Source organism: Dromiciops gliroides, chromosome X (genome assembly GCF_019393635.1).
Source record: "Dromiciops gliroides isolate mDroGli1 chromosome X, mDroGli1.pri, whole genome shotgun sequence".
Lineage (NCBI taxonomy): Eukaryota > Metazoa > Chordata > Mammalia > Microbiotheria > Microbiotheriidae > Dromiciops > Dromiciops gliroides.
Window position 1 is genome coordinate 83,850,630 of NC_057867.1, and position 27,728 is coordinate 83,878,357.

The following is a 27,728-nucleotide window of genomic DNA, read 5'->3' on the forward strand; positions in this document are numbered from 1 at the left end:
GCCACCTTTCAGACCAAATCATCCCCATGAAAATGTCTACTGAAGTCTCAATCATACCAAATGCTATCCATAAACAAAAACAACAACAACAAACAAAACAGGGGGCGGCTAGGTGGCACAGTGGTAAAGCACCAGCCCTGGAGTCAGGAGGACCTGAGTTCAAATCCGGCCTCAGACACTTGACACTTACTAGCCGTGTGACCCTGGGCAAGTCACTTAACCCTCATTGCCCTGCAAAAAAACAAAAAAACAAACAAACAAACCAAACACTATCCATTAAAACATAAAATCAGTAACAGTGGAGAGCTCATTTAGCTGGTTTAACCCTACAATGTGCAGGTTAACCAGTAAAAAGTTGATGTTCCACACAGATAAGAACAAACCTTGGAGTTTGCCAGTGTCTCCCTCACTTTACCCAAGAAGTTTGTTTTTGTTTTTGTTTTTTTGCAGGGCAGTGGGGGTTAAGTGACTTGCCCAGGGTCACACAGCTAGTAAGTGTCAAGTGTCTGAGGCCAGATTTGAACTCAGGGACTCCTGACTCCAGGGCCAGTGCTTTATTCACTGCGCCACCTAGCCGCCCCTACCCAGGAAGTTTTAAGTGCAAAAATTTAGGATGAACATCTCCTCTTTTCCCCCTTGGGACAGATATGATAGTTCAGTCATGTAAGTAAGGGGCAGGAACTAGTAAATAGAAGGAAGTAGAACAAGTTTGGCAAAGGAATGCCAAGTTTGTTGGTAGTTGATGCTTAGTCCATCCCACCTTCTCTAAATGAGAAATAATCAGTAGGGGAAAGTCACTGGAATTAAGGGAGATGGAGAAGGTGAGATTTTAGCTGGGATTTAGAGGAATCCACTGAGATGAAGAGAGAGAAAATCCTATTTATGGGAATGCCTAGAGTAAGTGAGGAACAGCAAGGAGACCAAGCAGCAATGGATCACAGGGTGCATGGGGGTGGAGACGCATGAAATATTGCTAGAAAATCTAAAAGAAAATCTAAAATTGGATCGTGGAGGTGATTGGGAGCCAGGGGAGTTTATTAAGTAGGGAAGTAACATGATCAGATCAGGTCCTCAGTCTAAGTGTGGTCTCTCACAGTGGCATTCAGCACTGAACTGTCTTCATTCTCTTCTGCAAATCATAGATTCAAAATCCAGGCCCTTGGAGACTATCCCATCTAACCCCATTATTTGACAGATGAGGAACCAGGGAGTGAAGTGCTTTGCCCAAGTGTCAGAGGGGGCATTCAAATCAAGATCCTCTGACTCTTGAGCCATTTATATCCTTAGCACTTAGCATAGTTCCTGGCACATAGTAAGTATGAAAGCTAATGACTGACTGACTAGTAAACCAGGAAAATCCATGAAGTCATCATCACCATCATCAGGGTGTTGCTGCTGCTGGTACTGCTGCTGCTGCTGCTGGTACCGGTGGTGCTGCTGCTCAAACAAACCTTGCTCTCCTTTGGGCTCAGAAGAGGAGAAGACTGGAAATCTAGGAAATCTATAAATCAACATTGGTTAACTGCCTACTATGTGCCAGGCACTGTGCTAAGCACTTCGGATACAAAAAGAGGCCAGAGACAGTCCCTGCCCTCAAGGAGTTTATAATCTAAAGGGGAGGGGGCAGCTATGTGGCACAGTGGATTAAGCATTGGCCCTGGAGTCAGGAGGACCTGAGTTCAAATCCAGCCTCAGACACTTGACATTTACTAGCTGTGTGACCCTGGGCAAGTCACTTAACCCTCATTGCCCCCCACACACAAAAATTAATAATCTAATGGGGAACAACAACATGCAGACATACAAAAAGCAAGCTATCCACAGGATAAGTAGGAGATAATTAAAGAGGTAAGGCACTGTAATTAAGAGTTAGGGATGGCTTCCTGTAAGAGGTATAATTTTAGTCAGGACTTAAAGGAAGCCAGGGAGGTCAGTAGTCAGAGCAGAGGAGGGAGAAAATTCTAGGCATGGGAGAAAGCCAGAGGAAATGTCCAGGGATGAGAAATGGAGTGTCTCGTTTGTGAAACAGCCAGGAGGCCGGGGTCACTGGATTGAAGAAAAAGTTTTGAGGAGTAAGGTGTAAGAAGACTGGAAAGGAAAGAAGGGGAGAGATTATGCAGGGCTTTGAATGCCAAACTGCATTTTGTATTTGATTCTAAAGGCAATAGGCACTGAACTTTACTTAGTGAAGATATTATCAGACTTGTGTTTTATGAAAATTCCTTTGGTGGCTCAGTGGAGGACAGACTGGTGTGAGGAGAGACTTGAAGCAGGCCGACTCACCAGGCATGAGGTGACAGGGGCTACACCAAAGGATAGCACTGTCAGAGGAGAGAAGATGCTGAAAAGTAGAATTGACAGTTCTCGGCAACAGCTTAGATATGGTGACAGTGGAAGGGGCCTCAGAGCGAGGAGTCCAAGAACCTGGTGGTGCCCTTGAAGACAGTTGGGAAGGTAGTGGGGAATGTGGGAATAAATACGAGACTTCTGAGAACAAAAAGACAAAATTCAGCAGAATTGGGAATAGACTAATTACTGTGACTCTATTAACATTCTGGTATGTTCTATTTGGGTCCATTGTTGACTGGTAAAATTACCTTTTTCATGACAGTTTTTTATTTCTGATCCCTAGAATGGGAAGAGCACTTACCTCTGCTTGCAAAGCTAACAGCCTAAGAAACAATCTTTGTCAACGTTTGCATTTCTATTTTTTAAAGAAACTACAAAAATGTAAAAATTAGTATTTACTTGAATACCAATCCTGATATAGCTGTGTTGTATTGGAGCTCCTATTTCTCAGTTAAATATGTTCCCAGAATATTTTTTGCACTGCTCATGACCTCTAGAACACATCACAACTACCTTCTAACATTTTTCATTTCCATGGAAACATCTTCCTCTGACAATGCATTTGGGCAGTACCCAAAATAAATAGTTGAAGGAGGAACTTCTTTTCTGCTAGATCCTTAAGACACAAAAAGGATCAGCAAGCTCTGTGATGTTGTCAGATGCTGACTGATTCAGGCCTTAGGAAAACACCAATATAGGTTTTAGGCAAGTCATTGTTTGCTTTAGTTTCCTCATCTGTAAAAATGGCTAATGGCAATCTACCACAATGTCTTGGCTAAGAAAATTTCCCATCTTCCTGTATCCTCCAAGGATCTGTGATTTCTTCCACCAATGCAACCCCTTTGTTACTTAGCTAGTCTATGAGAATGTCTATGAACATGAAATCATTACCCAATGGCCAGACTGACGGACCAGCCTTTCCAAACTTAGCTATAAAAGTCCAACATCTGGAACTACCATGAGGGCATGATTCATACTACATGCATGTTCATTAGCTAAGTAATAGAGGACTTGCTAGTTGGTTCTCCTCTCGGATGAGTCACTCATTCAATTATTATTTTTTTTTTTGCGAGGCAATTGGGTTTAAGTGACTTGCCCAGGGTCACACAGCTAGTAAGTGTCAAGTGTCTGAGGCTGGATTTGAACTTAGGTCCTCCTGAATCCAGGGCCAGTGCTCTATCCACTTCACCACCTAACTGCCCCCTACTCATTCAATTATAAGACTAACTCTTTGTGCATCCATTTTTCCAGTTTTAAAGAATTGAAAAGATAAGGAAAAATCCTTTCATAACATGCTTTTCTGTTTTGAGCCAGAAAGTTAGCAGATCTATGAGTGTTTTCTTAAATTATTGTCAAGAAAGGAGCAAGGTGGGAGCAGCTAGGTGGCACAGTGGATAGAGCACTGGCCCTGGATTCAGGAGGACCTGAATTCAAATCCAGCCTCAGACACTTGACACTAGCTGTGTGACCCTGGAAAACTCACTTAACCCCCACTGCCCCGCAAAAAAAAGGAGCAAGGTAAACAAAATATATTGAAAGAGTAAAGTTTATTCTAGAGAATTGATGACTGAAAGTGAACTGGTGCTCAGAATACGTACTGTAATTTTGCAGATATTTGGGGGAAAGCAAAGCAGGAGAAACACAGTACCAGTGAAACTCAATCTTCAATTCAACTCAACAAACACCATTTGTTAAGTACTTACTGTGTGAAGACATATCAGTATCAAGCACTGGGGATGCAAAGAAAAAAGCAAAACTGATCTCATTTGGTGGTTTATAGCAGCCATTTATTAAAAGCATCCCATTTGGGGTATTTAGTTTTCTTGTCGGCTTCATTAAGACATTTCCTAAGGTAATTAATTTTATCCTGATCAAAGAACTCCAAGTTGGCCAAGGATGTCAAATTATAGCAATTATTAAGAAACTTGCAAATATCTGGTCCTTGGACTAAATGTATATGCCCTGAAGCCAAGTTCTTTAGGAGCTCATTCTTAGATCCCAAGTGTGGCAAAAAATGGAAGTTTTAGCTGAATCATTTGAGAGTTGAACGCATGCTACTGAAGCAGCTTTTGAAGGACTGCTCTTTTGGGGAGGAGACCACGACAAACTGCCGTGCGCCTGCTGCTGCCTGGAAAGCTGGCCAAGCATGCCGTATCTGTGGGCACCAATTTCCGAGACACCAGTTTAAACTGAAGGAGGAATGGAAGTGGGGTCTCTCTGGTTTTTTTAAACTTAACTGTGGTGGTGTGTGCATGTGCTGGTTCTCAGCCTGGCGGGCAGTTTGGGATTCGGTGAGTTTTATAAAGGAAAATAGACTAAGCTTAGATCTAAGATGATTCATTTGTATTTCTACTTTCCTATTTCCCTAATTGGTATCAACTTTTGTTGTCAAATTAATTCCCAAGCAATAAAAACTAATCGTCACTGATTAAAGCTCAGAGGCTTCTTTTTCTTAGTGGTCTGGGAGATATATGAGGGAAACATTAAAAGAGGGAGTTTAATGCTCATATATCCAATTTTAAATCTCACACAAGTTTTCCATAATTATAATTGAAGGACACAAAAACCCATTCCAAAGAAATCAAGAGACTTCACCAAGAAGAGACATGAATCTTTTCTTCAATCACAAAACCAAAATTTCAATCCTCTGAGGGGTTGGAATTCAACCAAAGAGAATCAGAGAAGGAAAAAACACACTCACTGCTAATCTCAGGTACCACAGAGGCTGGGATGAGGAGGGGAAGGGGGATCTTTCTGATCCCACTTTTTTCATAATATTTTATTTTTTCCAGTTACATTTACTATGTTACAGTTTCCATTTACAGTTACCATGTAAAGATAGTTTTCAACATTTATTTTTATAATATTTTCAGTTCCAACTTTTTCTCCCTCCCTTCCCTCCCCTCCTAAGACAGAAAGCAATCTGATATAGGTTTTATATGTACAATCACATTAAACATATTTCTGCATTAGTCATGTTGTGAAAGGAGAATAAGAGCAAAAGGGAAAAACCTCAAAAAAACCAACAAAAAAGTGGAAACAATATGGTTCAATCTGCATCTAGATTCCATAGTTCTTTTTTTCTGGATTTGGAGAGCATTTTCCATCATGAGTTCTTTGGAACTATCTTGGACCATTGTGTTGCTGAGAAGAGTCAAGTCTATCAGTTGATCAACACACAATGCTGTTGATACTGTGTACAATGTTCTCCTGGTTCTGCTCATCTCACTCACCATCAGTTCATGCAAGTCCTTCCAGGTTTCTCTGAAATCTGCCTGCTCATCGTTTCTTACAGCACAATAGAATTCCATTATATTCTTATACCACAACTTGTTTAGCCATTCCCCAATTGATGGGCATCCCCTCAATTTCCAATTCCTTGCCACCACAAAAAGAGCACCTATAAATATTTTTGTACATGTGGGTCTTTTTATGATCTCTTTGGGAAGAAGACCTAATAGTGGTATTTCTGGGTCAAAGGGTATGCACAGCTTAGACAACTCTTTATCAACTGAATTGATAACTATGCTGGTGTTATCAAGTTCCACAACATAAAGATGTATTGAGGGGCAGCTGGGTGGTGCAGTAGATAGAGCACCAGCCCTGGAGTCAGGAGGACCTGAGTTCAGATCCGGTCTCAGATACTTGACACTTACTAGCTGTGTGACCCTGGGCAAGTCATTTAACCCCAATTGCCTCACCAAAAGAAAAAAGAAAAAAGAAAAAAAAACATGTATTGTACTAGGAAATACATATAAAGTTTTGCCAAATTAAACTCACAACTATTAGCTCTGTTTTGATAGAAACTTACTGAGGCAGATCTCCTAGCCAGTTACCCTTTATTATGATCCAATGGCCCAGCTTCTGGCCAAGAATCCCCAAATAGAGGGTATGGGGACCAATTTTTAATTGGGGAGTGTTAGCTAAACGGCTCGCTGCAATATTGGGGCAAGGAAGGAGACCGGCAGCCTCCCTCAAAACAGAACAGGATTTATTTTAACAAGAACGAACTTAAAAAATGACAAACAGGATCAGTAGGATCAAGGGAAAGGAAATAAAATGGGGAGAGGGAAGTTATACATACTGAAAAATACCACCGCCCAGGAATCAGCTGAGAATACACAGAGCTCCTGTCACCTTCCAGCTTCCAGCTAGAATGGCGAATTTTCCTCCCCATTCCCAGAAGCCCCACACAGCCCCCAGCCAATTGACTGGCCACTCTGACAGTCAGTCACATGACTGCCCTCACTAGGCTTCCAATCATTATAATTTTGCCAGGCCTATGTAGGCGTCGGCGAGTGGTAATGATGTGAGGTGCCAGCGCCATGGCAACAGCTACAACCAGTGGGTGGAGCACTGTGTGGTTTGTGGAGCCCCAGGCCAGTGCACACTGAGGCATAAAAACCTCAAATAACAATTTTTTACAGGGTATAGTACATTTTTGTTTTTGTTTTTGTTTTTTTTTGGTGGGGCAATGGGGGTTAAGTGACTTGCCCAGGGTCACACAGCTAGTAAGTGTCAAGTGTCTGAGACCAGATTTGAACTCAGGTCCTCCTGAATCCAGGGCCGATGCTTTATCTACTGCGCCACCTAGCTGCCCTGGTATAGTACATTTTTTATAAGCATGGAACGAAGAACAGAAATCTTATCAGAGGGAGAGAAGTTTAAACTTTGGCACAGCCAAGCTTCTCCATCATGCCTCAGTGAAGAGGCTTCAGGTCACTCTAGGGTTCTAGATGACTGATTTTTGTGTCTGCAGGACATGACCCTTTTTTCCCTAGGCAGAAATCTTTAAGACTTTTCACAGAGGGAGTTAACAAAATATTTCTCAGTTTCCATGATTTAAGGAAATATTTAAAGCCACAGATCACAATAGCCAACATTTATATAGTGCTTGATGTATAATATGGGCAAAACCTAAGGCAAAGCATTCTATAAACAAGGACTTCCTACAGCCCATCTTGAAAAGGTTAGGTGAGCACAGTTATTAGATGTTTATCTCACTTCACTTGTACAGGACTAAGAAAGTTTCAGAAGATTCTTAGGGCATTGTGTTCCAATGGGTAGAGACTGAATCTTTTCCTTTTCTAGTTCTCAATTAAAATTAAATGCAAACCTAATTACTTCAAACTGTTAGTCTTCGATATTTTAAAGAGTTTTAAAAAAAACACATATTTACATCAGTCTTTTAAAAAAATGAAACCCAAGAGAATCAAAGAAGAGTTCACTTTTCTAAACCATATTTCTAATCATTTATGTTGGGCTCTATTTTCATGCATTTAACAAATTGGTATGCTGAGATGACTTCAGTTATGATCATACAGCTAACAATTTTCCTGATCCATACATTTTCTCAATTTGTCTTAATGACAAATAGTAATAAATTCTAGGAGAGACCAGAATAGGGGCCGCTATGTGGTGCAGTAGATAGAGCACCAGGCCTGGATTCAGGAGGACCTGAATTCAAATCTGGTCTCAGACCCTTGACACTTACTGGCCGTGTGACCCTGGACAAGTCACTTAACCCTCATTGCCCCCAAAAAACAAAACAAAAATGAGACTAGAATAAATTCAATTATACCTGGATCTATTTTCTTTTTTTTACTAGTATTTTATTTTTCTAATTGCATGTAAAGACAATTTTTAACATTCATTTTTATAAAGTTTTGAGTTTCAAATTTCCTCCCTCCCTTGCTTTCCTTGTCTCTAAGACAATAAGCACTTTGATATAGATTTTATATATGTGCAACCATGTAAAACATATTTCCATATTAGTCATGTTGTGAAAGAAGAAACAGAACAAAAGGGGAAAAATGAAAAAAATAAAGTGAAAATAGTATGAAGAATAGTATTTTATCAGTATTCAGACTCCAAACTTCTTTCTCTGGATGTGGAGAGCGTTTTCCATCATGAGTCTTTTGGAATTGTCAGAGCATTTTATTGCTGAGACGAGCTAAATAAATCTATCATAGCTGATCATCGAACAATACTGCTGTTAGTGTGTACAATGTCCTTTTGATTTTATTCATTTAACTCAGCATCAGTTCATGTAAGTCTTTCCAGGTTTTTCTGAAATGTCAGCTCATCACTTCTTATAGCACAATACATTCATTACATTCATATACCACAACTTGTTTAGCCATTCCCAAATTGATGGGCATTCCCTCAATTTACAGTTCTTTGCCACCAGAAAAAGAGCTGCTATAAATATTTTTGTACATGTGGGTCCTTTTCCCTTTTTTATGATCTCTTTGGGAAAGAGACCTAATAGTGCTATTGCTGGGTCAAAGGGTATGTACAATTTCTTTGGCATTTGAAAACATAAATCTTCCTTATTTGCTGTCCCCACCCCTCTAGTGATCTTGAAAACTATACCTTTTTTATTTCTCAATCTCCTAGAGCCTAGCTTCTTAAATTTTATTTCTCTTTCCAAATCTCCAAAACCCTTTACTGAGACTATACAACTTTCCTTTGCTCAAATCCTACATTTCAACCATATCTCACACTATTTCATTCCACTGAGTATTTCCTTTATAATTTTAGCAGATATTGTTGTGGAAAAAACCCAATGGCTTCCTACAACCTTACTTTCCCAAGCTGTATACTTAATTTAAACTCAGGTGATTTTTCTTAGTTATACATGTGTATTCATGCAAAACATTTCCATATTAGTCAGGTTGTGAAAGAAAACAGAAAAAAAAACTTTAGAAAAAAGAACTTAAAAAATTATGCTTCAATCTGTATTCAGATGCCATAAGTTCCTTCTCTGGAGATGGACTGCATTTTTCTAAAGTTTTTTTTTTTTATTATTTTATCTGAAAACTTCATGTCTTTTGATCATCTATCAACTGGGGAATGGCTCTTATTTTAACAAATTTGACTCAGTTCTCTATGTGTTTGAGAAATGAGGCCTGTTAAACAAACTCACTTCAAATTGTTTTTCACAGTTACTATTGCTAACTGCATTTCCCTCCATCCTATTCCTTCCCCATGACATTTACTCTATTTTCTATCTTCTTTCACCCTGTCCCTCCTCAACTGCCCCCTCCCCCAATTTGCCCTCCCTTCTATCACACACACCCTCATCCCCTTCCCCTCCTATTTTCCTGCAGGGTAAGATAGATTACTATGCCCAATTCAGTGTGTATGTTACTCCCTCTTTGAGCCAGTTCTTATGAGAGTAAGGCTCACTCACTCCCTGGCACCTCTCCCATCTTCCCCTCCATTCCATAAGCTTTTTCTTGCTTCTTTTATGTGAGATACTTTACCCCATTCCACCTCTCCCTTCCTTTTCTCCCAGTGCATTCCTCTCACCCCTTAATTTTATTTTTTAAAAGATACAGATGATATTTTAAAAAATTATCTACAATTGGGGGCAGCTAGGTGGCTCAGTGAATAAAAAGCACCAGCCCTGAATTCAGGAGGGCCTGAGTTCAAATCTGGCCTCAAAACACTTGACTCTTACTAGCTGTGTGACCCTGGGCAAGTCACTTAACCTTCATTGCCGCACCCCACCCCCAAAAAGAGAAAATTATCTACAATTAAACATTGTTGCTTGATTAGTTTCAATTCAGGTGTCCTCTAGGATAGGGTTTAATGATCCCCTTTCACCTGAGTAATTTTTACTCTACCAAAGGTATAAAGGTATATAAAATAGTTATACAGGGGTGGCTAGGTGGCCCTGGATTCAGGAGTACTTGAGTTCAAATCCGGCTGTGTGACCCTGGGCAAGTCACTTAAGCCCCATTGCCCCACAATAAATAAATAAATGAATGAATGAATAAATAAATAAATAAATAAAATAGTTATACATAAACTTTTACTCCTGCCAAATCTTTTGCGATATCTACATTCAGTTACATGACCCATATGGTGTTGAGACCCACAATTTAAGAAGCTAGGCTTCAGAAGATTGAGATACCTCAAGTCTCTCTCATTCTCCCAAAAGGAGATAGAAACCTATACTGCCTATTCCTAGTCCCAATATAGGAAGAGGTTTGTGGGACAAAGCCCTTTAAAAAAACCCAAAGAAGATGTTCTTAAAAAACTTTTAGGAGACCTGCAGTAACTTATGCTCCTGTTGAAGCATTCCCCCAATCCTCATTAACAGCTTACAAAAAGGTTGCCTGCCCAATTAACCATCCAGGGCTGTTACGTTGTCTACAAAGACTACAAATCTCAAAGCGTTTTTCCCAAATTAAATCCTACTCTTCTTTTTTCTGTTTACTTGTTCTTCACTTTTCAGAGTCTAGAGAGTTAATACTTGTACTATACAAGAAGAGAGTTGTGTTTTTCAATTCCTAACAATATTCCTTATGCAGTTTTTACAGTGGTAACATACATTTCTAAACACGAATTGTTGAAATTCTAAATTGATTGTATTTAAGACCACATAGAGCAACCTTGATTAAAGTGTGCCTTAAAGGACAAAAAACTCCCTTATTTTCCAGTTGTAGACACATTGCCCTGATGTCAGATATTAGGTGGGTAATTAACTGGGACCACAATACCATAACCAGACAGTTCCCCAGATCTAAATTGAACATAATCTACCAGGGTAACATAGATTACTATACCCAATTCAGTGTGTATGTTACTCCCTCTTTGAGCCAGTTCTTATGAGAGTAAGGCTCACTCACTCCCTGGCAACTCTCCCATCCTCCCCTCCATTCCATAAGCTTTTTCTTGCTTCTTTTATGTGAGATACTTTACCCCATTCTACCTCTCCCTTTCCCTTTCTCCCAGAGCATTCCTCTCATCCCTTAATTTTTCTACAGCTGGGTTCAAAGCTTACCCAAGATCAGTTCCTTTCTCTGACTGGGTGTGGAGGGTTGGGGGTGTGGTTCATAAGCTAATGGGATGCAAGAACAGGTGTTTCTGGGTATTAACAATCAATTTATTTATTAGGCTAGCCAATAATCAATAAATTGACGGAAACATTTAAAATCCATCAGGCGTGTTCCTTCTCATAAGAAACTCCCCTGATAAGTGAAACTTTTGTTTTGTAATTACTACAATGTACCTCTATTTTTATTTATTTGTTTTTTGAATGATAAACATTTTTTTTTAGTGAGGCAGTTGGGGTTAAGTGACTTGCCCAGGGTCACATAGCTAGTAAGTGTTAAGTGTCTGAGGCCGGATTTGAACTTAGGTACTCCTGACTCCAGGGCTGGTACTCTATCCACTGTGCCACCTAGCTGCCCAAATGATAAACATTTTTATTTAAAGTTTTGATTTCCAAATTTTTTCCCTCCTTCCGTCCCTCCCCTTCCACTGCTTGAGGAGGTAAGCAATCAGATATGTGTTATTCATGTGCAATTATGGAAAACAATGCTGTATTGACAAGTTACATTTTGACAAGTAAAACAACCCTATTGGTGAACATTTAATGAGAAGTTAGGCTAGGAAATCTTGATCTCCTGCTGAGAATGTGGATCGATTATGAGACTCAGCAGCTTCAGAATAGAGTACTGGCCCTGAAGTTGGGAGGACCTGGGTTCAAATCTCACCTCCAACACTTACTAGCTGTGTGACTCTGGCCAAGTCACTTAATCCCAATGGCCTTAAACATCTGGGGCCATCTCCAGTAGTGCTGATGTATATCCAGTTCACTGCAAGTCATGACATCACCTCCCAAAGGACAAACAACAGCAGCCTCGAGCCATTTCCATCCAGACCTCCTAAAAATGGAGCTAATAATTGCTAGAATATCTCTCACATAGTTGTTATAAGGATCAGCTTGTTATTTGCCCTTCATTCTCAAAGAGGCCCATGACATCCAGGTGTTGCCATGACTTACAGTGAACTGGATTAAAGTGAGGCAGGGCTGTGCAAGGTCACCAACCTCACTCTCTCCTCCAGAGCCATCTGGCTCCAGTGGTTAGATATGTATCAGGATGACTGGAGATGGCCCCAGATGTTTAAGGCAAAGGGGGTTAAGTGACTTACCCAGGGTCACACGGCTAGTAAGTATCTGAGGTGAGATTTGAACTCAGCTCCTCCCAACTTCAGGGCCAGTGCTCTATCCACTGTGTCACCTAGCTGCCCAAGGTTCAGATTAAAAAACTGTGTGTACATTAAAACCTCTTGAAAACGTCAGTTATGTTAATTTATGAATCACCTAACAAATAACTGAAGCCATTACAGAGGAAGGGGGAAGGAGCAAGCAGTCAGAGAATGCCTACTGTGTTCTAGGTACTTTAAAAAGATAATCTTACTGGGTCATTATTATTTCATTAAAGCTCAACGAGAGCATGTAGAACCAAAAGAAGAAGAGGCCTTGGAGGACAATCCTAGTCAGCATGTGTGACCTGTATATAAGTCTAGCAAAGGAGGCAGAGAAGGAGAGGTCAGCCAGGTAGGAGGAGACCCAGGTATGAGCAGGGAAGGTTAATAGTCAAAAGCTGCCCAGATGTCAAGAAGGATGAGAAATGGGTTTCAGTTGTGTGCTAAGCATGTGGATTTTCAAGGTATTTAGAAACATGCTAGGTCAATTATCCAAGCAGAATTACCCAGGTATTTCTCAATAACATTAATGAGGGTCATTCATGTGTCTCACTTAGGAATAGATGACTAAAAATAAAGATGAAGTGTGACTCAGTTAAGTTAATTAAGGCTATATTCCTCATACTTAGCAATAACTGTGAGCAATATGACTGTTGTTTTAATTCCTTTGAGTCAGTGATAATGAGGCCTCTTAAGTACCACTATACTTGGGTTTTCAACTCTTCCAAATTTTAATCACTGTAGTCAAACACCACTAATGTCTGTAATGATATTAACAAATGGACTGTGCGATCCTGAAGAGAGAGAAATTAACAAATGGACGGTGTGATCCTAAAGAGAGAGAAATTACAAGGGATTAAAAATGACCACGATGCTCTCTGCTTTGGTTTCTTAATGAAATCACACCCTAAATCCAGATCTGGTGAAATAGGTCATGATGGCTATTGAATAAAATTAGGTGGAATAAAATTATCTGACCCCCAAATGCCAGATTTCAGAAAGTACATCTTGCCAAAAATCATTAGAGAGTTTATTTATTAAATTGTAAATTTCAAGTTCTGACAGCCTCCAGTGATGATCAAAGTCTACAGCATTCAAGAAAAAAGACAGATATGAATGCTGTACTCTGTGATTTTGGATCATGCCCACCAGGCATCATTTATTTAATTTAGAATTTATCTAATAGCCAAGCATTTTTGAGAGGGGGTAGAGAGGGAGAGAGGTCCATATTGGCATAGTCCTTCACATTTTCCAACTCTCTGGTCTCCAAGAAAGCTTTAGATAAACAAGGGCACATCCCCCCTGCAATAGCTATCTTAATCCTTTTTCATTGGAAAATGGTGGGTTATATTGCCAATCCAATGGTGACCAGGGTTGCATTCGACTCTGGCAGAGAAATTAGTGGCCATCAATGACCCCTTCATTGATCTCAACTGTATGGTTTATGTTTCAATATGATTCCACCCATGGCAATTTTAAGGGCAGTGTCAAGGCTGAGAGTAGAAGGCTGGTGATCAATGGAAAAACCATTACCATCTTCCAGGAGCAGGATCCCACTAATATTAAATAGGGAGATGCTGGAATTGAGTATGTTGTAGAGTTTACTGGTGTCTTTACCACCATAGAAAAGGCTGGCACTCACTTGAAGGGTGGAGCCAAGTGGGTCATTATTTCTGCCCCTTCTGGTGATGCCTCAATGTTCCGGATGGGAGTGAACCGTGAGAAATTTGATAATTCCCTTAAGATTGTCAGGATTGGCTCCTGAACTACCAACTGCTTGGCCTTCTTGACCAAGGTCGTTCATGACAACTTTGGCATTGTGGAAGGACTCCCGACCACACTCCATGCCATTATTGCTACCCCATAGATAGTAGATTGCCCATCTGGCAAGCTGTGGCGTGATGAGCATGGTGCTGTGCAGAATATCATCCCTGCTTCCACTGGTGCTGCTAATGCTGTAGGCAAGGCTACTCTTGAGCTGAATGGGAAGCTCACAGGCATGGCCTTCCCTGTTCCTACTCTCAATGTGTCTGTTGTGGATCTGACCTTCTGCCTGGAGAAACCTGCCAAATATGATGATATCAATAAAGTGGTGAAACAAGAATCAGAAGGACACTGGAATGGCATCTTGGACTACACAGAGGCCCAAGTTGTATTCTGTGACTTTAAAAGCAAGACCCTTTCTTCTACCTTTGATGCTGGTGCTGGAATTGACCTCAACGACCATTTTGTGAAGCTCATTTTCTGGTATAACTGAGTCTAGTTATAGCAACCGTGTAGTAGACCTCATGCTCTACATGAGGTCTTTACTCCAAGGAGTAAAGTGGAAAACCATGGATCTTCATCCCCAGCCAAAAGAGGAGTTCCACCGCTGGGGAGTCCCCATCGCTAACCTATTTTCCTGTACTGGTTGATTCTACTGACAACTCTGTTTCCCGTTAGAAGGCTTGCAGTGAATTGGCCGAATTCAAAGGCCTATGAATAAGAAGCAAAGTGACCTCAAACTGATGAAAATAAACTGAGCATTAGCAGATTCTTAAGGAACCAAACCTGAATTAGGGGTTATGTGGCACCAGAGAAACCGAGCCAGTAAGCCTGGAAGCTTTGGCTCTGATTGGCCCATGGGAAAGTTATGCAATGGATTTGACGTGTCTGTGAAAACTGGGCTAATTTGCAAAGGAGACATACTCAGTGGAGGGAAAAAAGGACATTAGATAGAACAATAGAATTCGAATATTTGAAACAGACAGGAAGCAGAGAAGGGCTGAAGGGTCCGAAATTAACATTGTCCCAAGAGACAATGAAATACTGAATCACTTCCAAGAGAAATGCGAGGCTGGGACTCACAACAGTCAGTCTGGGGGAAAGTGTTATTCTGATGCATTGTGGGAAGATGGCAGGCAGAGGGTTAAGACCCGCCAGAGCCTTGATATCCCCTTCTTCCCCTCCTCAAAACAACAACGACAACAATAACATACACACACCCCAGTACAGTTCGGGAAAAATTAGCAGAGGGAATAATGCAAAAGCAAACCAGAGAATCGGCTGACAACTCGTCCACTTTGCCAGGCAGGCCTGCACACAAAGACAGCCAGAACCCTGCACAGAAAGGACGGGAGAAGACTCGTGCCGCATCACTTCCCCGCCCGCCCCGACTGAGGCTCCTGGGCTCGGACGTCGGGGAAGGATGGACAAGTGTGCGGACATCCCCGGAGGTATCTTCGCCTGTCCCCATTCCAGTCCGTGTCTCCAGTGTGGCACACACACACTGTCTGGGGGTAGGGGGCTTGTTGAGCGTTTCCCTGTTTTTTTCAGTTTCACCAGCTCTAGGTCTCCTCAGTCTGCCCCGCCCCCCCCACCTCTCCCCGCCCCCCAGCTTGACCTCAGGAGCTGCTGACATCTGCCTCTGAGCGCTCTGAAGGCTGGGGTGGGTTGGGGTAGGGGGCTGCTCTGCCATGCCCTGCTCCCTGTATGGATGGGGCGGGGCGGGGGGAGATCCCACTGCCGCTTGGTATATGAATGGGGGTCCACTGCCCCCACTTCGTTTATGGATTGGGGAGGTTGCCACTGACCTGCTTCCTATATCGATGGGGAGAGGGTTTCCCACCGCCCGCGTTGTATTTGGACGGGGTGGGGGCTCCCACGGTCCTACCAGATAAGAGAGCTTCCTCTGACCTGCATTGGGCGTGGATGGGGGGGGGTGACTCCCACTGCCCGTTTTGCATGTGGAGCTGAATAACAGTGAGCTGAATGTGTGAGATTGGAAAGATCTTTCATCTTAACTAAGGGAAGAGAGCTGGAGGGGAGGTGTGTGAGCATGGGGTGGGGAGGGGGGGAGGGGGGGGGGAGAAATCCGTAGGGAAGGGCACAGCGCTTTCTCTGTCCTTCTTGGGCGGGGCCGGTGGCCTCCAGGGTTCTGGGGGCCCCAGACCTCCCCGCTCAGCACTCATGGGTAACACCTCTATGATCAGGTCTCTTGAGGCTCCCACACTTCTATTGCCTGTGTCCTGGGGAGAAGGGAAGGGGAAGGGGAGGGGGAGCTCTGTCTCAGCCCTCTCTGCTGCTTCTATTGGCTACCTCGGGCTATCTAAGGGGAGAGGGGAAGCCTAACAGTGTCACACCACAGACCCCCACCACGCAGGCGGAGCTGCTTACCCCATGTACCCCGGCCCCCATATTCCTGGCATATCCCTATTGTCCTTGTTATGGGGGAAAATGGGGTATGGGTTTGGGGTTATTAGGGGTTGGAGTTCTTAGGAATTCCTCTTTAAAGAATTACACCCTCTTGCACACAAAAGTAGTTATAAGATGGTAGGTTATTTAGGGGCAAGGAAAGGGAAGGGGGAAGGGAAGGGAAACCATGAAAGAAAACCTTGGACTTCTCATGGGGAGAGAGGTATGGAACAAAGCACGTGGCTATGAGGTACCAATCTCCTTGAACAGGAGACAGGCAGGTACTTTAATAGGGGACTGATGGGAGTGACCATCTGCCTGTGGAAAGTTCCTTTAGTGAGGGAGGACCATCCCCCACTGGTGGTGGCTAGAGGAATTGAGTGAGGGGTGGCTACAATCTCTCAAGCCATCTCTTTCTTCGGGACACAAAGGCTGCAGCCACACCCAAAGTTATCTCCCCAGGGGTAAGGGAGATTGGAATGAAGGGGGGAGGTCCCAAAGCTGGCTCAGTTTTGGTTTCCCTTATCTCTCTAGGCGTATCTGTCCTCTGGTTTAGTTTCTCAAGGAGAAGATTCCTTGATGTACCCCAGAGAACGTCTGGGGTGCTCTGCGCCCTCAACATCCTGGAGGTCCCTCGGCCAGAGGTGGCTCAGAAAAGCTTCTCCTTGACCCGGTATCTCACCTCCTCTCTGGAAAGACGCTCTTTGCCTGGGAATGTCTATCTTTTACCCACCCCACTCACCTCTCTAGGGCGTCCCATGGGAGTCTGACTTGAGGAAACTGAGGGACCCCCACCCCCATCCACTTAGTCATTCTTTTCATCCAGGGCCTCAGGCAATGAGTCCTGCTCAAGCAAGTCTGGGGCTTTACAAAGCAAGGGCAGTAAGGACGTAGGGCTCCCCTAACCCTGAAGTTAACCGTAGCCCTGCTGTAGCAAACCCTGGGGACACCCTAGAAATGAAATTAATTTGTGAACCCAAAGAACTCCTGGTTTGTTTAAAGCAATCCCAGGACTGCTGTTTCTAGCATCATGGATAGCATGGCACACATATCTGTAGACACATCCTGTATCCTTGTTCTAGAGAGAGTTTGGTCATTGCTGAAGTTGTCTGTAGGTTCCACATTTTGTCCTGTTGCTGAAGTTGTCTCTTAGCTGCAGGTCATTGTCTCTGCCATTCATCACTTGTGGATTTTGAAAGCAGATGTTTCTTAACAGTGACTTTGTTTTTTCTGTACTTCTTTGTACCTTGTGAGTATAGCCAATCAGAAGATTATTTCCTTTCATTTTTACGTTTCTGTATGAAGAAACCATAGAGAAAAATCTGATTAAAAATGTACCCCTGGGGCAGCTAGGTGGCACAGTGGATAGAGCACCAGCCCTGGAGTCAGAAGGACCTGAGTTCTAATGCGGCCTCAGACACTTGACACTAGCTGTGTGACCCTGGGCAAGTTGCTTAACCCCAATTGCCTCACCAAAAAAGAAGAAGAAGAAGAAAAGAATATACCCAGAGATACCATCACTGTCTCTGCATCTCTTACAGTTGAGCAGTGCCTGGGTCTTGTTTTTTTGTTTCAGGCACCTCCCCACCCCCCATCCCCCATACTCACACATCCCATTAGCCTCAATCCTGAGTAATGGCATGTGGGAAAGTCACTGGCCTCCCCTCAGATCACATGGCATGAAAAGTACTCCCCTCTTCCCTCTTCCCCTTCAAAAACTTTGGCAGGAATTTTGGTCACCCCTGTATTACCAGGATATCTAGAAGGGCAGAGGGTTGGGTTTCTACTGAGGTTGGGTACTTCTAAAGAAAGGTGGTTTTATCTGGAAGGGAAGCTTTATTTTGCAAAACAGTAACAAGGTCAGTATTCAGAAATGTTCCTTTTCTTCAGTGGTTCCCTGGCCCCACAGAATCCCTGGGGGTATGAGAAGGAGAAGAGAGCTCTAGGCTGGGACTTTCTCACGTCATCTCTCCTGCCGCAATAGCCCATGGCTGAGAACAGCTTCCTGTAGCCTGTGGCTGAGATCTGCCATCTGCCCAGCATGGACACAGTTGGGAAAGGGTGGAGTGGTGGGCACTTGGGATGGCAGTGCTTGCCTGGCACTTGAAGGACTTGGCTCACTTATCAGGCAGAGGGCTGATGGGAAGTGAAGTTTTTCATATCTGCAAGGAGGCAATGAAGGTTGATAGGAGGAGGGAGGCTCCCAGGCATTTTCTCTCTGGATTAAGAGGAGAAGGGTGCTGATCAGAGAGGTCTCAGCAATGAGCTGCTGGTAATGGCAACTGAATATAATCATAAGTGCTAGAGGTGTTTCTGGCTGACACATGCGCTGAATGAGTACACAGCCCTCACAGAATTACTTTGGTCTTGATGTACCTGCTGGCTGTGCCCTCTCCCTTCCTCACTGCTTCCGCTGGCATCGCTGCCCTCTGAAGTTGGCTGTTCTAGTGTATTTTTGGTCTCCTTTAGTGACAGCTTTCTCTCCACGTGTAGATAGCTTACTTGGCTTGGATATTCAGTGAATATTTGCTATAAAGGTGTGGAGCATGTGGGGGAATAAAGGTCTAAAGGAAACTTGAGACCCATGGCCTTGGACTTAAGAGATGGTATTAAGTTCTCTCACTAACTGCACAGAGAAAAGGGCTTCACAACCTTTTGAAACAAATGCCCTGCTGGGTCCCAGCTTAGGCTTTGATCATCTGTAGTTGTAGTCCAAGCCTCAGCCTGACTAATCAAGCTATAAGCATTTATTCCGAGCTTCCTTTGGGTCAGGCAAGATGCTAAGCACGGGAATGCCAATACTGGGGAAAAGAAAGTCCCCATCCTCCCGAAGCTGGCATTCTTATTGGTAAGGCAATACACAAAAGGAAGCTGTAGAGAGGCCAGGGAAAGAAGGTATTCAGCTGAGGGGTGCCACAGTTCAGTTGTTTTCAGTCCTGTCCAACTCTTCGTGAACCCATTTGAGTTTTCTTGGCAGAGATACTGGACTGGTTTGGCATTTCCTTCTCCAGTTCATTTTGCAGATGAAAAACTGAGGCAAACAGGGTCAAGTGACTTGCTAGTAAGTGTCTGAGGCTGGATTTGAACTCAGGAAGATGAATTTTCTAGATTTCAAGTCCAGTGCTTTATCTACTGTACCACCTAGCTGCCCTCCAGACAATCTACCCTTCTAATTTTATTTTTATTTCTTTTACCTTTATAATTTTAGATGATTTTTTTGAATAATAAACATTTTTATTTAAAGTTTTAGGGTTCCAAATTTTATCCCTCCCCTCTGCCCTCCTTGAGGAGGTAAGCAATCAGATTTAAGTTATACATTTGCAATTAAAAACATGATTTAAAAAAAAATTTAAAGAAAGAAAAGAGGCAGAAGAGAAAAAAACAATCAGTAAAACCAATCAATCAATTGAAAAAATCTGAAAATATTTACAGTACTCCACACCTCTGGACCTCCCACCTCTGCAAAGGAGTGGGGGGAGGTGTCTTTTTATATTTCTTTTTTGGTACCATGTTTGCTTTTTGTAATTTTTTGATATTTATTTTTCAGTTGTTTTGTAGGTATGATTATTTAATTAACATTTTGTATCGACAGCATATATTGTTTTGTTGATGAAAACCCAAAAGCACAAAAATCATCCTACCTTTCAAAAATATTTGATATAAGCCATCTTCACTATCAATATGGACTATTCCTTAAAGAAAGGGTAAAATTCTTTAATAAGATGAAAACCAGTTAGTTCAGGTAAGAACTTTAATTCATCCTAAGACACTAGGTACAATAATTTCCCCATACCATTTGATACCACTTTAACTACTGTTATGAAGACATCTCCTTTGAACCTTTTTTTCACCTTAAGACATCACCATTTTCAAAGGTGAATTCTCAGGAGACACTTGTGTTAGTTCTTTTGTGTGGTTCTTACTATAACCAATTCCCAGGAGCACCTGAGACCTTCCTGGGCAAGTGAGGCCTCTCCTTGCAGAAACTGGTGGGGCTTCTGAGTAACATGTTGTATTATATCTCAGTGTAGGGTTCTGTTTCAAATGCATGTGCCTGGCAAGTCCAATCTCCTGGACTTCATACAGTCTAGTGCCAAGGGAGGGAAGTTGAATCAAGAAAACAGTAGGGTCAGTGAAAAGAAAAACAATTGACTATGTTGTGAAATTACAAAGAACAGATAAAACCTAGAAGACTTCTCTGTTCCCAACCTCCCAGACACTGCCCTGTAAAGGTGTGGAGCTTTTCATATAGTTTCGGACTTCTCTGATAGATGGATCAGTTTTGTTGATGTTCTCATATCCCCTTTTTCCCCTTAAACAACATTGTTTGTTCTATGGAAAACCTCTCTGAGGGTTGAGGAGGGGAAAGAGTATGGGGTAAAATTCTGGTGATGTAAAATAAAAAAGATATTGATAAAAATGTATCGGAAAGCACACACTCTCTGGACTTCCACTTCTCCTCAGACTCTGGTAAAGAACCTCTACTCCAGTACCTTGGATCCCAAAGCCTTGGGAACAGTGCTACTTCTATCTTGGCTCTAGCTAACACATTAAGGAGAGCCACTCTCCGTCCTGGGTACCACCAACACCAACTGTGTTACCATAGGAGCCCTGGGGACAGCAACACTTGTGATGAGACTCCACTCATCCCTGTACAGCTTTTGTGAAGCCTATAGCCAAATCTTCTGAAGAGATACCCTTAAGTTGCTACCAAACTCCTTGGCACTGTCCAAGAGTTCTACATCAGAAGTGGATGTGATTTTATTAAAAAGATAGTAAAGATAATGCTTAACCAACTGCTTTCTGTGTGACCTTGCAGGGAAACCTCCTCTCAGTGTCTCCCCATACTACACGAGCTTCTAGAAAGAAGGGATTGTCTGGCTTGTCAGTTCATGGCCCCAAGGCTTGGCACAGTGGTTTATATCTGATAAGAGCCTATCAGATATCTTCCCATTCATTAGAACAGAGAATTTGGAAAGCTCTGAATGATCTTAGTGAATAAGTTGTTGTTTGTCCTTTGATATTGAAGAGGACCATGACATATGTCATGAATTGCAGTGAATTGGATTTAAGTGAGGGAGGGCTGTGCAAGGTCACCAGCCTCACTCTCTCCTCCAGAGCCATCTGGCTCCAGCAGCAAGATAGATATCAAGATGACTGGAGATGGCCCAGGATGTTTAAGGCAATTGGAGTTAAGTGACTTGCCGAGGGTCACACAGCTAGTAAGTGTTTGAGGTGAGATTTGAACTTGGGTCCTCCCAACTTCAGGGCCAGGGCTTTATCCACTGCCCTACCTAGTATTTCTTAAGTACCTACACAGTAGTGGTGGTGGCAGTTGAGGGGTGTGTGTGTGTGTGTGTGTGTGTGTGTGTGTGTGTGTGTGTGTATAGGTGGTGGTTAGAGAAGCTGGGAAAAGTTTCAATTCTACAACCTTGGCGGGGAATGGAGGCTGGGGGGAGAAAGAGGGAAACTAACCCTGACTTCCAGAGACTTTCCCAAGTGACACCATCCATGGGACTAAGGTAATAAATAGTTCAAGTGACAGTGTGGGCATTCCAGTTCTGATATAGAAAGACAGAGCAAGATGGACAGAGATGAGGGAGAAAGACAGAGACAGAAACAGGGAATACAGACAGGGTAGAGGGAGAGAGAGATAAGAAGAAAGAAGACAAAAATAGAGACAGAGTCAGGCAGAAACAGAGAGACTGAGAAAAATGGATTGTAGGGCTAGGGGGTGGACGGTTAGGCTGCTCAGAGAACCAAATTTGGAGATTGGGGTGGGGAAGCATGGTCTGGCAGCTAAGAGGCTGGCTAGAGCTGGAGCAGAAATCCTTAGATAGCACTTGTAATTGCAGTGTCCTTAGTCAAGGGAGAGCAATTGACTATGCCATTGTCCTGGAACAATGGGTGCCAAAGGTGCAGGGATCATGTCAAGTGTAGTTGGATGTGAGGCTGATCTTAGACCCTGACTGTCACCTGGGACTCCTATCCGGTCAGGTGGGGAACTTGGACTACAAATATACTTCTAGATATGGCTTTGCGGGGCTTCCCCCAGGCTGGGGCCAGATTAAAATGAGATACTCTAAGCATGTGCGGGGGAGGGGGGGGGGGAGGCAAACGTCTGATGACTAGGGCAACCCCGGTGGGTGTGAGAGGAGGGTCCAGATGCAGGGTTCTGGACATGGAGCCCCAGCTAGTACATTAGGGTGTTGCCCAGCTGAGCAGTTCTCTATTACTACTCATAGCTGCTTTGGGTGAGTCTTGAGGGGACTGATGTTTAGATTCCCAGGATGGGGGTTGGGGGGGAAAGGGTTGGGATAGGGGGAGAGGGGCAGGAAAACCTGGAACAGCTGCCTTTCCCCTTTGTCTCTTATACGGTCCTCTTCTCCACTCCCCATTTCCACCATCCATCAAACTACATCTATCCTGTAGTCACCCCTTCTTTCAATTCAGCTCCCTCCTGCCCTGACAATGGTGTAGTGGAATTTGCACTTGAAATTGTCCCCCTCATCATGTGTTCCTCCCCCTGAAGTCTCCAAGCAGAGCATTTAGGGGAGAGTTTAGGTGGCCCCTGGTGCTGTGTGTGTGTGTGTGTGTGTGTGTGTGCGTGCGCACGCGCACGCGCACGCACATGCGCACGCAATGTGACTAGAACTGGTGGTTTGTTCTTTGTTCCTCGTGCAAGCAGGGACTTCCATCATTGCTCCAAAACTGCTCTCCAAAGTCACTAATGACCTCTTACTTGCCAGATTCAATGGACTTTTCTCAATCCTCATTCTCCTAGACCTAGTGTTTTGTATTTGATCCTGGAGGCCATAGGAAGCCACTGGACTTTATTGATGATTGGGCCTGTGCTTTAGAAAAATCACTGGCAATTGAATGGAGGATATACTGGAAGGGAGAGAGATTTGAAGCAGGCCAACTCCTCAGCAGCATGAGGTGGTGAGGGTTTGCACCAGGGGGATGGCAGTGTCAGAAGAGAGAAGGGGGACTATTGGAGACATGCTGCAAAGATGAAGTTGACAGGCCTTGGCAACCAATCAATCAACTATGGGGCTGAGAGAGAGGGGAATTCAGGATGACCCCTAGGTTGGTAACCTGAGGACCTGGGCAGGGGACGATGCTCTCCAGAGTCATAGGAGCAGAGGAAGGTCTTTTGGACATCTCCTCTGACTTCCCCCTGTTTATTAGATATCTCCAAGTGGATATCCCTTAGAAATACCAACTCAATATGGTCAAAACTCATGTATTTATTTCTTTCCCCTCCTCTAAGCCCTTCCCAACCCTTGTCCCCTCCTATCTTCCTTATTACTGTGGAGGGCACAGCCATTTTCCCAGTCCCTTGGGCTTCCAACCTAAGAGTCATCCTGAACTCCCCACTTTGTCTTTCACTCCAACCCCTCCCCCAGATCCAAGCTGTTGCCAAGGCCTGTTGACTTTACTTTTGCAGCATCTTTCAAATACTCTCCTTTCTCACCTCTGACACTGCCACCACTTCAATTCAAGCCCTCATCACCTACTGCAATAGTCTGTTGGAAGTTTGGCCTGCCTCAAGTCTCTCCCTACTTTAATCTATCCTCCATTCAGCCACCAAAGTGATTTTCTTCAAATGTAGATCTGATTGTGTCACCTCTCCTCCCACTCAATAAACCCTGGTGGCTCCCTATCACTTCTGGGATCAAGGACAAAATGCTCTGTCTGGTTTTTAAAGCCCTTCATAACCTGTTCCACCTCTGCTGTTTCATTTTCTTAGACCTTACACATCCATTTACTTTACTATCTAGTGATCTTGGCTCCATCTCCCAACTTAGGGCATCTTCCCTAGCTATCCCTCCATGTCTGGAACACTTTCCTTCTGATCCCAGCCCCCTGCTGGCTTTCCTTGGCTTCCTTCCAATTTCAATTAAAATATGACCTTCTACAAGAAGCCTTTTCCCATCTTTCTTCTTTTCTTTTTTCTTTTTTTTTTTTTTTTTGGTGAGGCAATCAGGGTTAAGTGACTTGCCCAGGGTCACACAGCTAGTGTCAAGTGTCTGAGGCTGTATTTGAACTTAGGTCCTCCTGACTCCAAGTCAGTACTCTATCCACTGTGCCACCTAGCTGCCCCTTTCTTTTCTTTCTGGTTTTTTTTTTGGTGAGGCAATTGGGGTTAAGTGACTTGCCCAGGGTCACACAGCTAGTAAGTGTTAAGTGTCTGAGGCTGGATTTGAACTCAGGTACTCCTGAATCCAGGGCCAGTGCGCCATCTAGCTGCCCCTTTTCCCATCTTTCTTAACTCTAATGTCTTCCTTCTCTTGGCAGCTTGTGGTACCACAGTACACAGAAAGCTGGGCCTGGAGGCAGGAAGACCTGATTTCAAATCTTGCCTTAGACCCTAGCTGTACAACTCTGGCAAAGTCACTGAACTTCTCAGTTTCTTCATCTGTAAAATGGGTTGTTGTGAGAATGACAAGAGATAATAATTGTAAACTGCTTATTATTGTTGTTGGGAACTCTTTCAGGAAGTAATCAGCAGATTTTTTCAATGGTTCTAGGATATCAGGGCAGTTTTCCTTGACCATTTTTTGAAAGATGCTGTTCAGGTTCTTTTTGTTTGTTTGTTTAGAATTTTATTTTCGTGCCATACCAATCAGACTACTTAAAAATTATTTTATAGAGCTAGAAAAAATAATAACAAAATTCATCTGGAAAAACAAAAAATCAAGAATATCCAGGGAAATAATGAAAAAAATTCACAGGAAGGTGGGTTAACAGTACCAAACCTGGAGCTTTACTATAAAGCGGCAGTCATCAAAACTATCTGGTACTGGCTAAAAAATAGAGTGGTAGATCAATGGAATAGGCTAGGCTCAGGAAATGCAGTAGTAAATGACACTTAGTAATGTAGTGTTTGATAAACCCAAAGACTCCAGCTTCTGGCAGAGGAACTCAGTATTTGACAAAAACTGCTGGGGAAACTGGAAGATAATATGGCAGAAACTAGGCATAGACCAACATCTCACACCTTATACTAAAATAAGGTCAAAATGGATACACGATTTAGACATAAGAGGTGATACCATAGGTAAATTAGGAGAGATAGGAATAGTCTACCTATCAGATCTTTGGAAAGGAAAACAGTTTTTGACCAAACAAGAGATAGGGTATATTATAAAATGCAAAATGGAGGATTTTGATTATATTAAATTAAAAAATTTTTGTACAAACAGAAGCAATGCATCCAAAATTAGAAGGGAGGCAGAAAGCTGGGAAACAATTTTTGGGGCCAGTGCTTCTGATAAAGGCCTCATCTCTAAAATATATAGGGAACTAAATCAAATTTATAAGAACCCAAGTCATTCCCCAATTGAGAAATGGTCAAAGGATATGAACAGGCAGTTTTCTGATGAAGAGATCAAATCTATCTATTCCCATATGAAAAAATGCTTTAAATCTCTAATGATTAGAGAGATGCAAATAAAAACAACTCTGAGGTACCTACCCGACACCTATCAGATTGGCTAAAATGACAAAAAAGGAAAATAATAAATGTTGGAGAAGCTGTGGGAAAATTGGAACACTAATCCATTGTTGGTGGAGCTGTGAACTGATCCAACCATTCTGGAGAGCCATTTGGAATTATGCCCAAAGGACTATAAAGCTGTGCATACCCTTTGACCCAGCAATACCACTTTTGGGTCTTTTTTTCCCAAGGAAATCATGGAAAGGGGAAAGGGACCCACATGTACAAAAATATTTATAGCTGCTCTTTACGTGGTGGCAAAGAATTGGAAATTGAGGGGGTGCCTATCAATTGTGGAATGGCTGGACAAGTTGTGGTATATGAATACAATGGAATACTATTGTGCTGTAAGAAATGACGAGCAGGAGGAGTTCAGAGAAACCTGGAGGGTCTTGCGTGAGCTGATGATGAGTGAGATGAGCAGAACCAGAAGAACATTGTACACAGTATCATCAACATTGAGTGTTGATCTACTGTGATGGACTATATTCTTCTTTTCACCAATGCAATGGTACAGAAGAGTTCCAGGGAACTTGTGATGGAAGAGGATCTCCAAATCCAAGAAAAAAAAAAAAAAGAACTGCGGAGTATAGATGCTGAATGAACCATACTATTTCTTTTGTTTTTGGTGCTGTTGTTTTTTTCTATTTTGAGGTTTTTCATCATTGCTCTGATTTTTTCTCTTATAACATGACTAATGCAGAAATATGTTTAATGTTATTATGTGTATATATATATATATATAACCTATATCAGATTGCCTGCTGTCTAGGGGAGGGGGGAAGGAGGGGAGGGAGCGAGAAAAATCTGAAATTGTAAAGCTCGTATAAACAAAAGTTGAGAACTATCTTTACATGTAACGGAAAAAAATGAAATACTTTATTAATTAAAAAAAAAGAATTTTATTTTCACCAATTACATGTAAAAACAATTTTAACATCCATTTTAAAATCTTTGTGTTCCAAATTCTCTTCCTTCCTCCCTCCCCACTCCCCTCTTTAAAAAGTCAACCAGTTCAATGTAAGTTATACATGTGTAGCCATACAAAACATTTCCATATTAGTCAGGGTGTGAAAGAAAACAGGCAAAAAAACTCAAGAAAAATACAGTAAAAATTTATGCTTCAATTTGTATTCAGACACAATCAGTTCTTTCTCTGGGGATGGATAGCATTTTTCTAAGTTCTTCAGAGTTGTATTGGATCATTGTATTGCTGAGAACAGCCGAGTCATTCACAGCTGATCATCTTACAACATTTCTGTTACTTTGTAAACAGTATAGTTCACTTTGCATCAGCTCTTGTAAGTCAAGGTTTTTCTGAGAGCATCCTGCTCATCATTTCTTCTGGAACAATTGTGTTTCATCATAATCACATACCACAATTTCTTCAGCCATTCCCCAATTTATGGGCAGCTCCTCAATTTCGAATTCTTTGCCACCAGAAAAAAATATGCTATATATATTTTTGTACATATAGGTCCTTTAACTTTTGGGGTTTTTTATCTCTTTTCAGATAAGGACCTAGTAGATGTATGATGGCTAGGTCAAAGGGTATGTGTGGTTTTATAGCCCTTTGGCCATAGTTCCAAATTGCTCTACAGAATGTTTGCATCAGTTTACAACTCCACCAACAGTGCATTAATGTCTCATTTTCCCCATATCTCCTACATTTATCATTTTCCTCTGCTGTCCTATTATC

At 42.5% G+C, this 27,728-nt stretch overlaps 1 pseudogene; it reads left to right on the forward strand.

Annotated features, from left to right (window-relative positions):
- Positions 1 to 13,765: 13,765 nt before the first annotated feature.
- Positions 13,766 to 14,611, forward strand: LOC122734029 (annotated as a pseudogene).
- Positions 14,612 to 27,728: the final 13,117 nt, after the last annotated feature.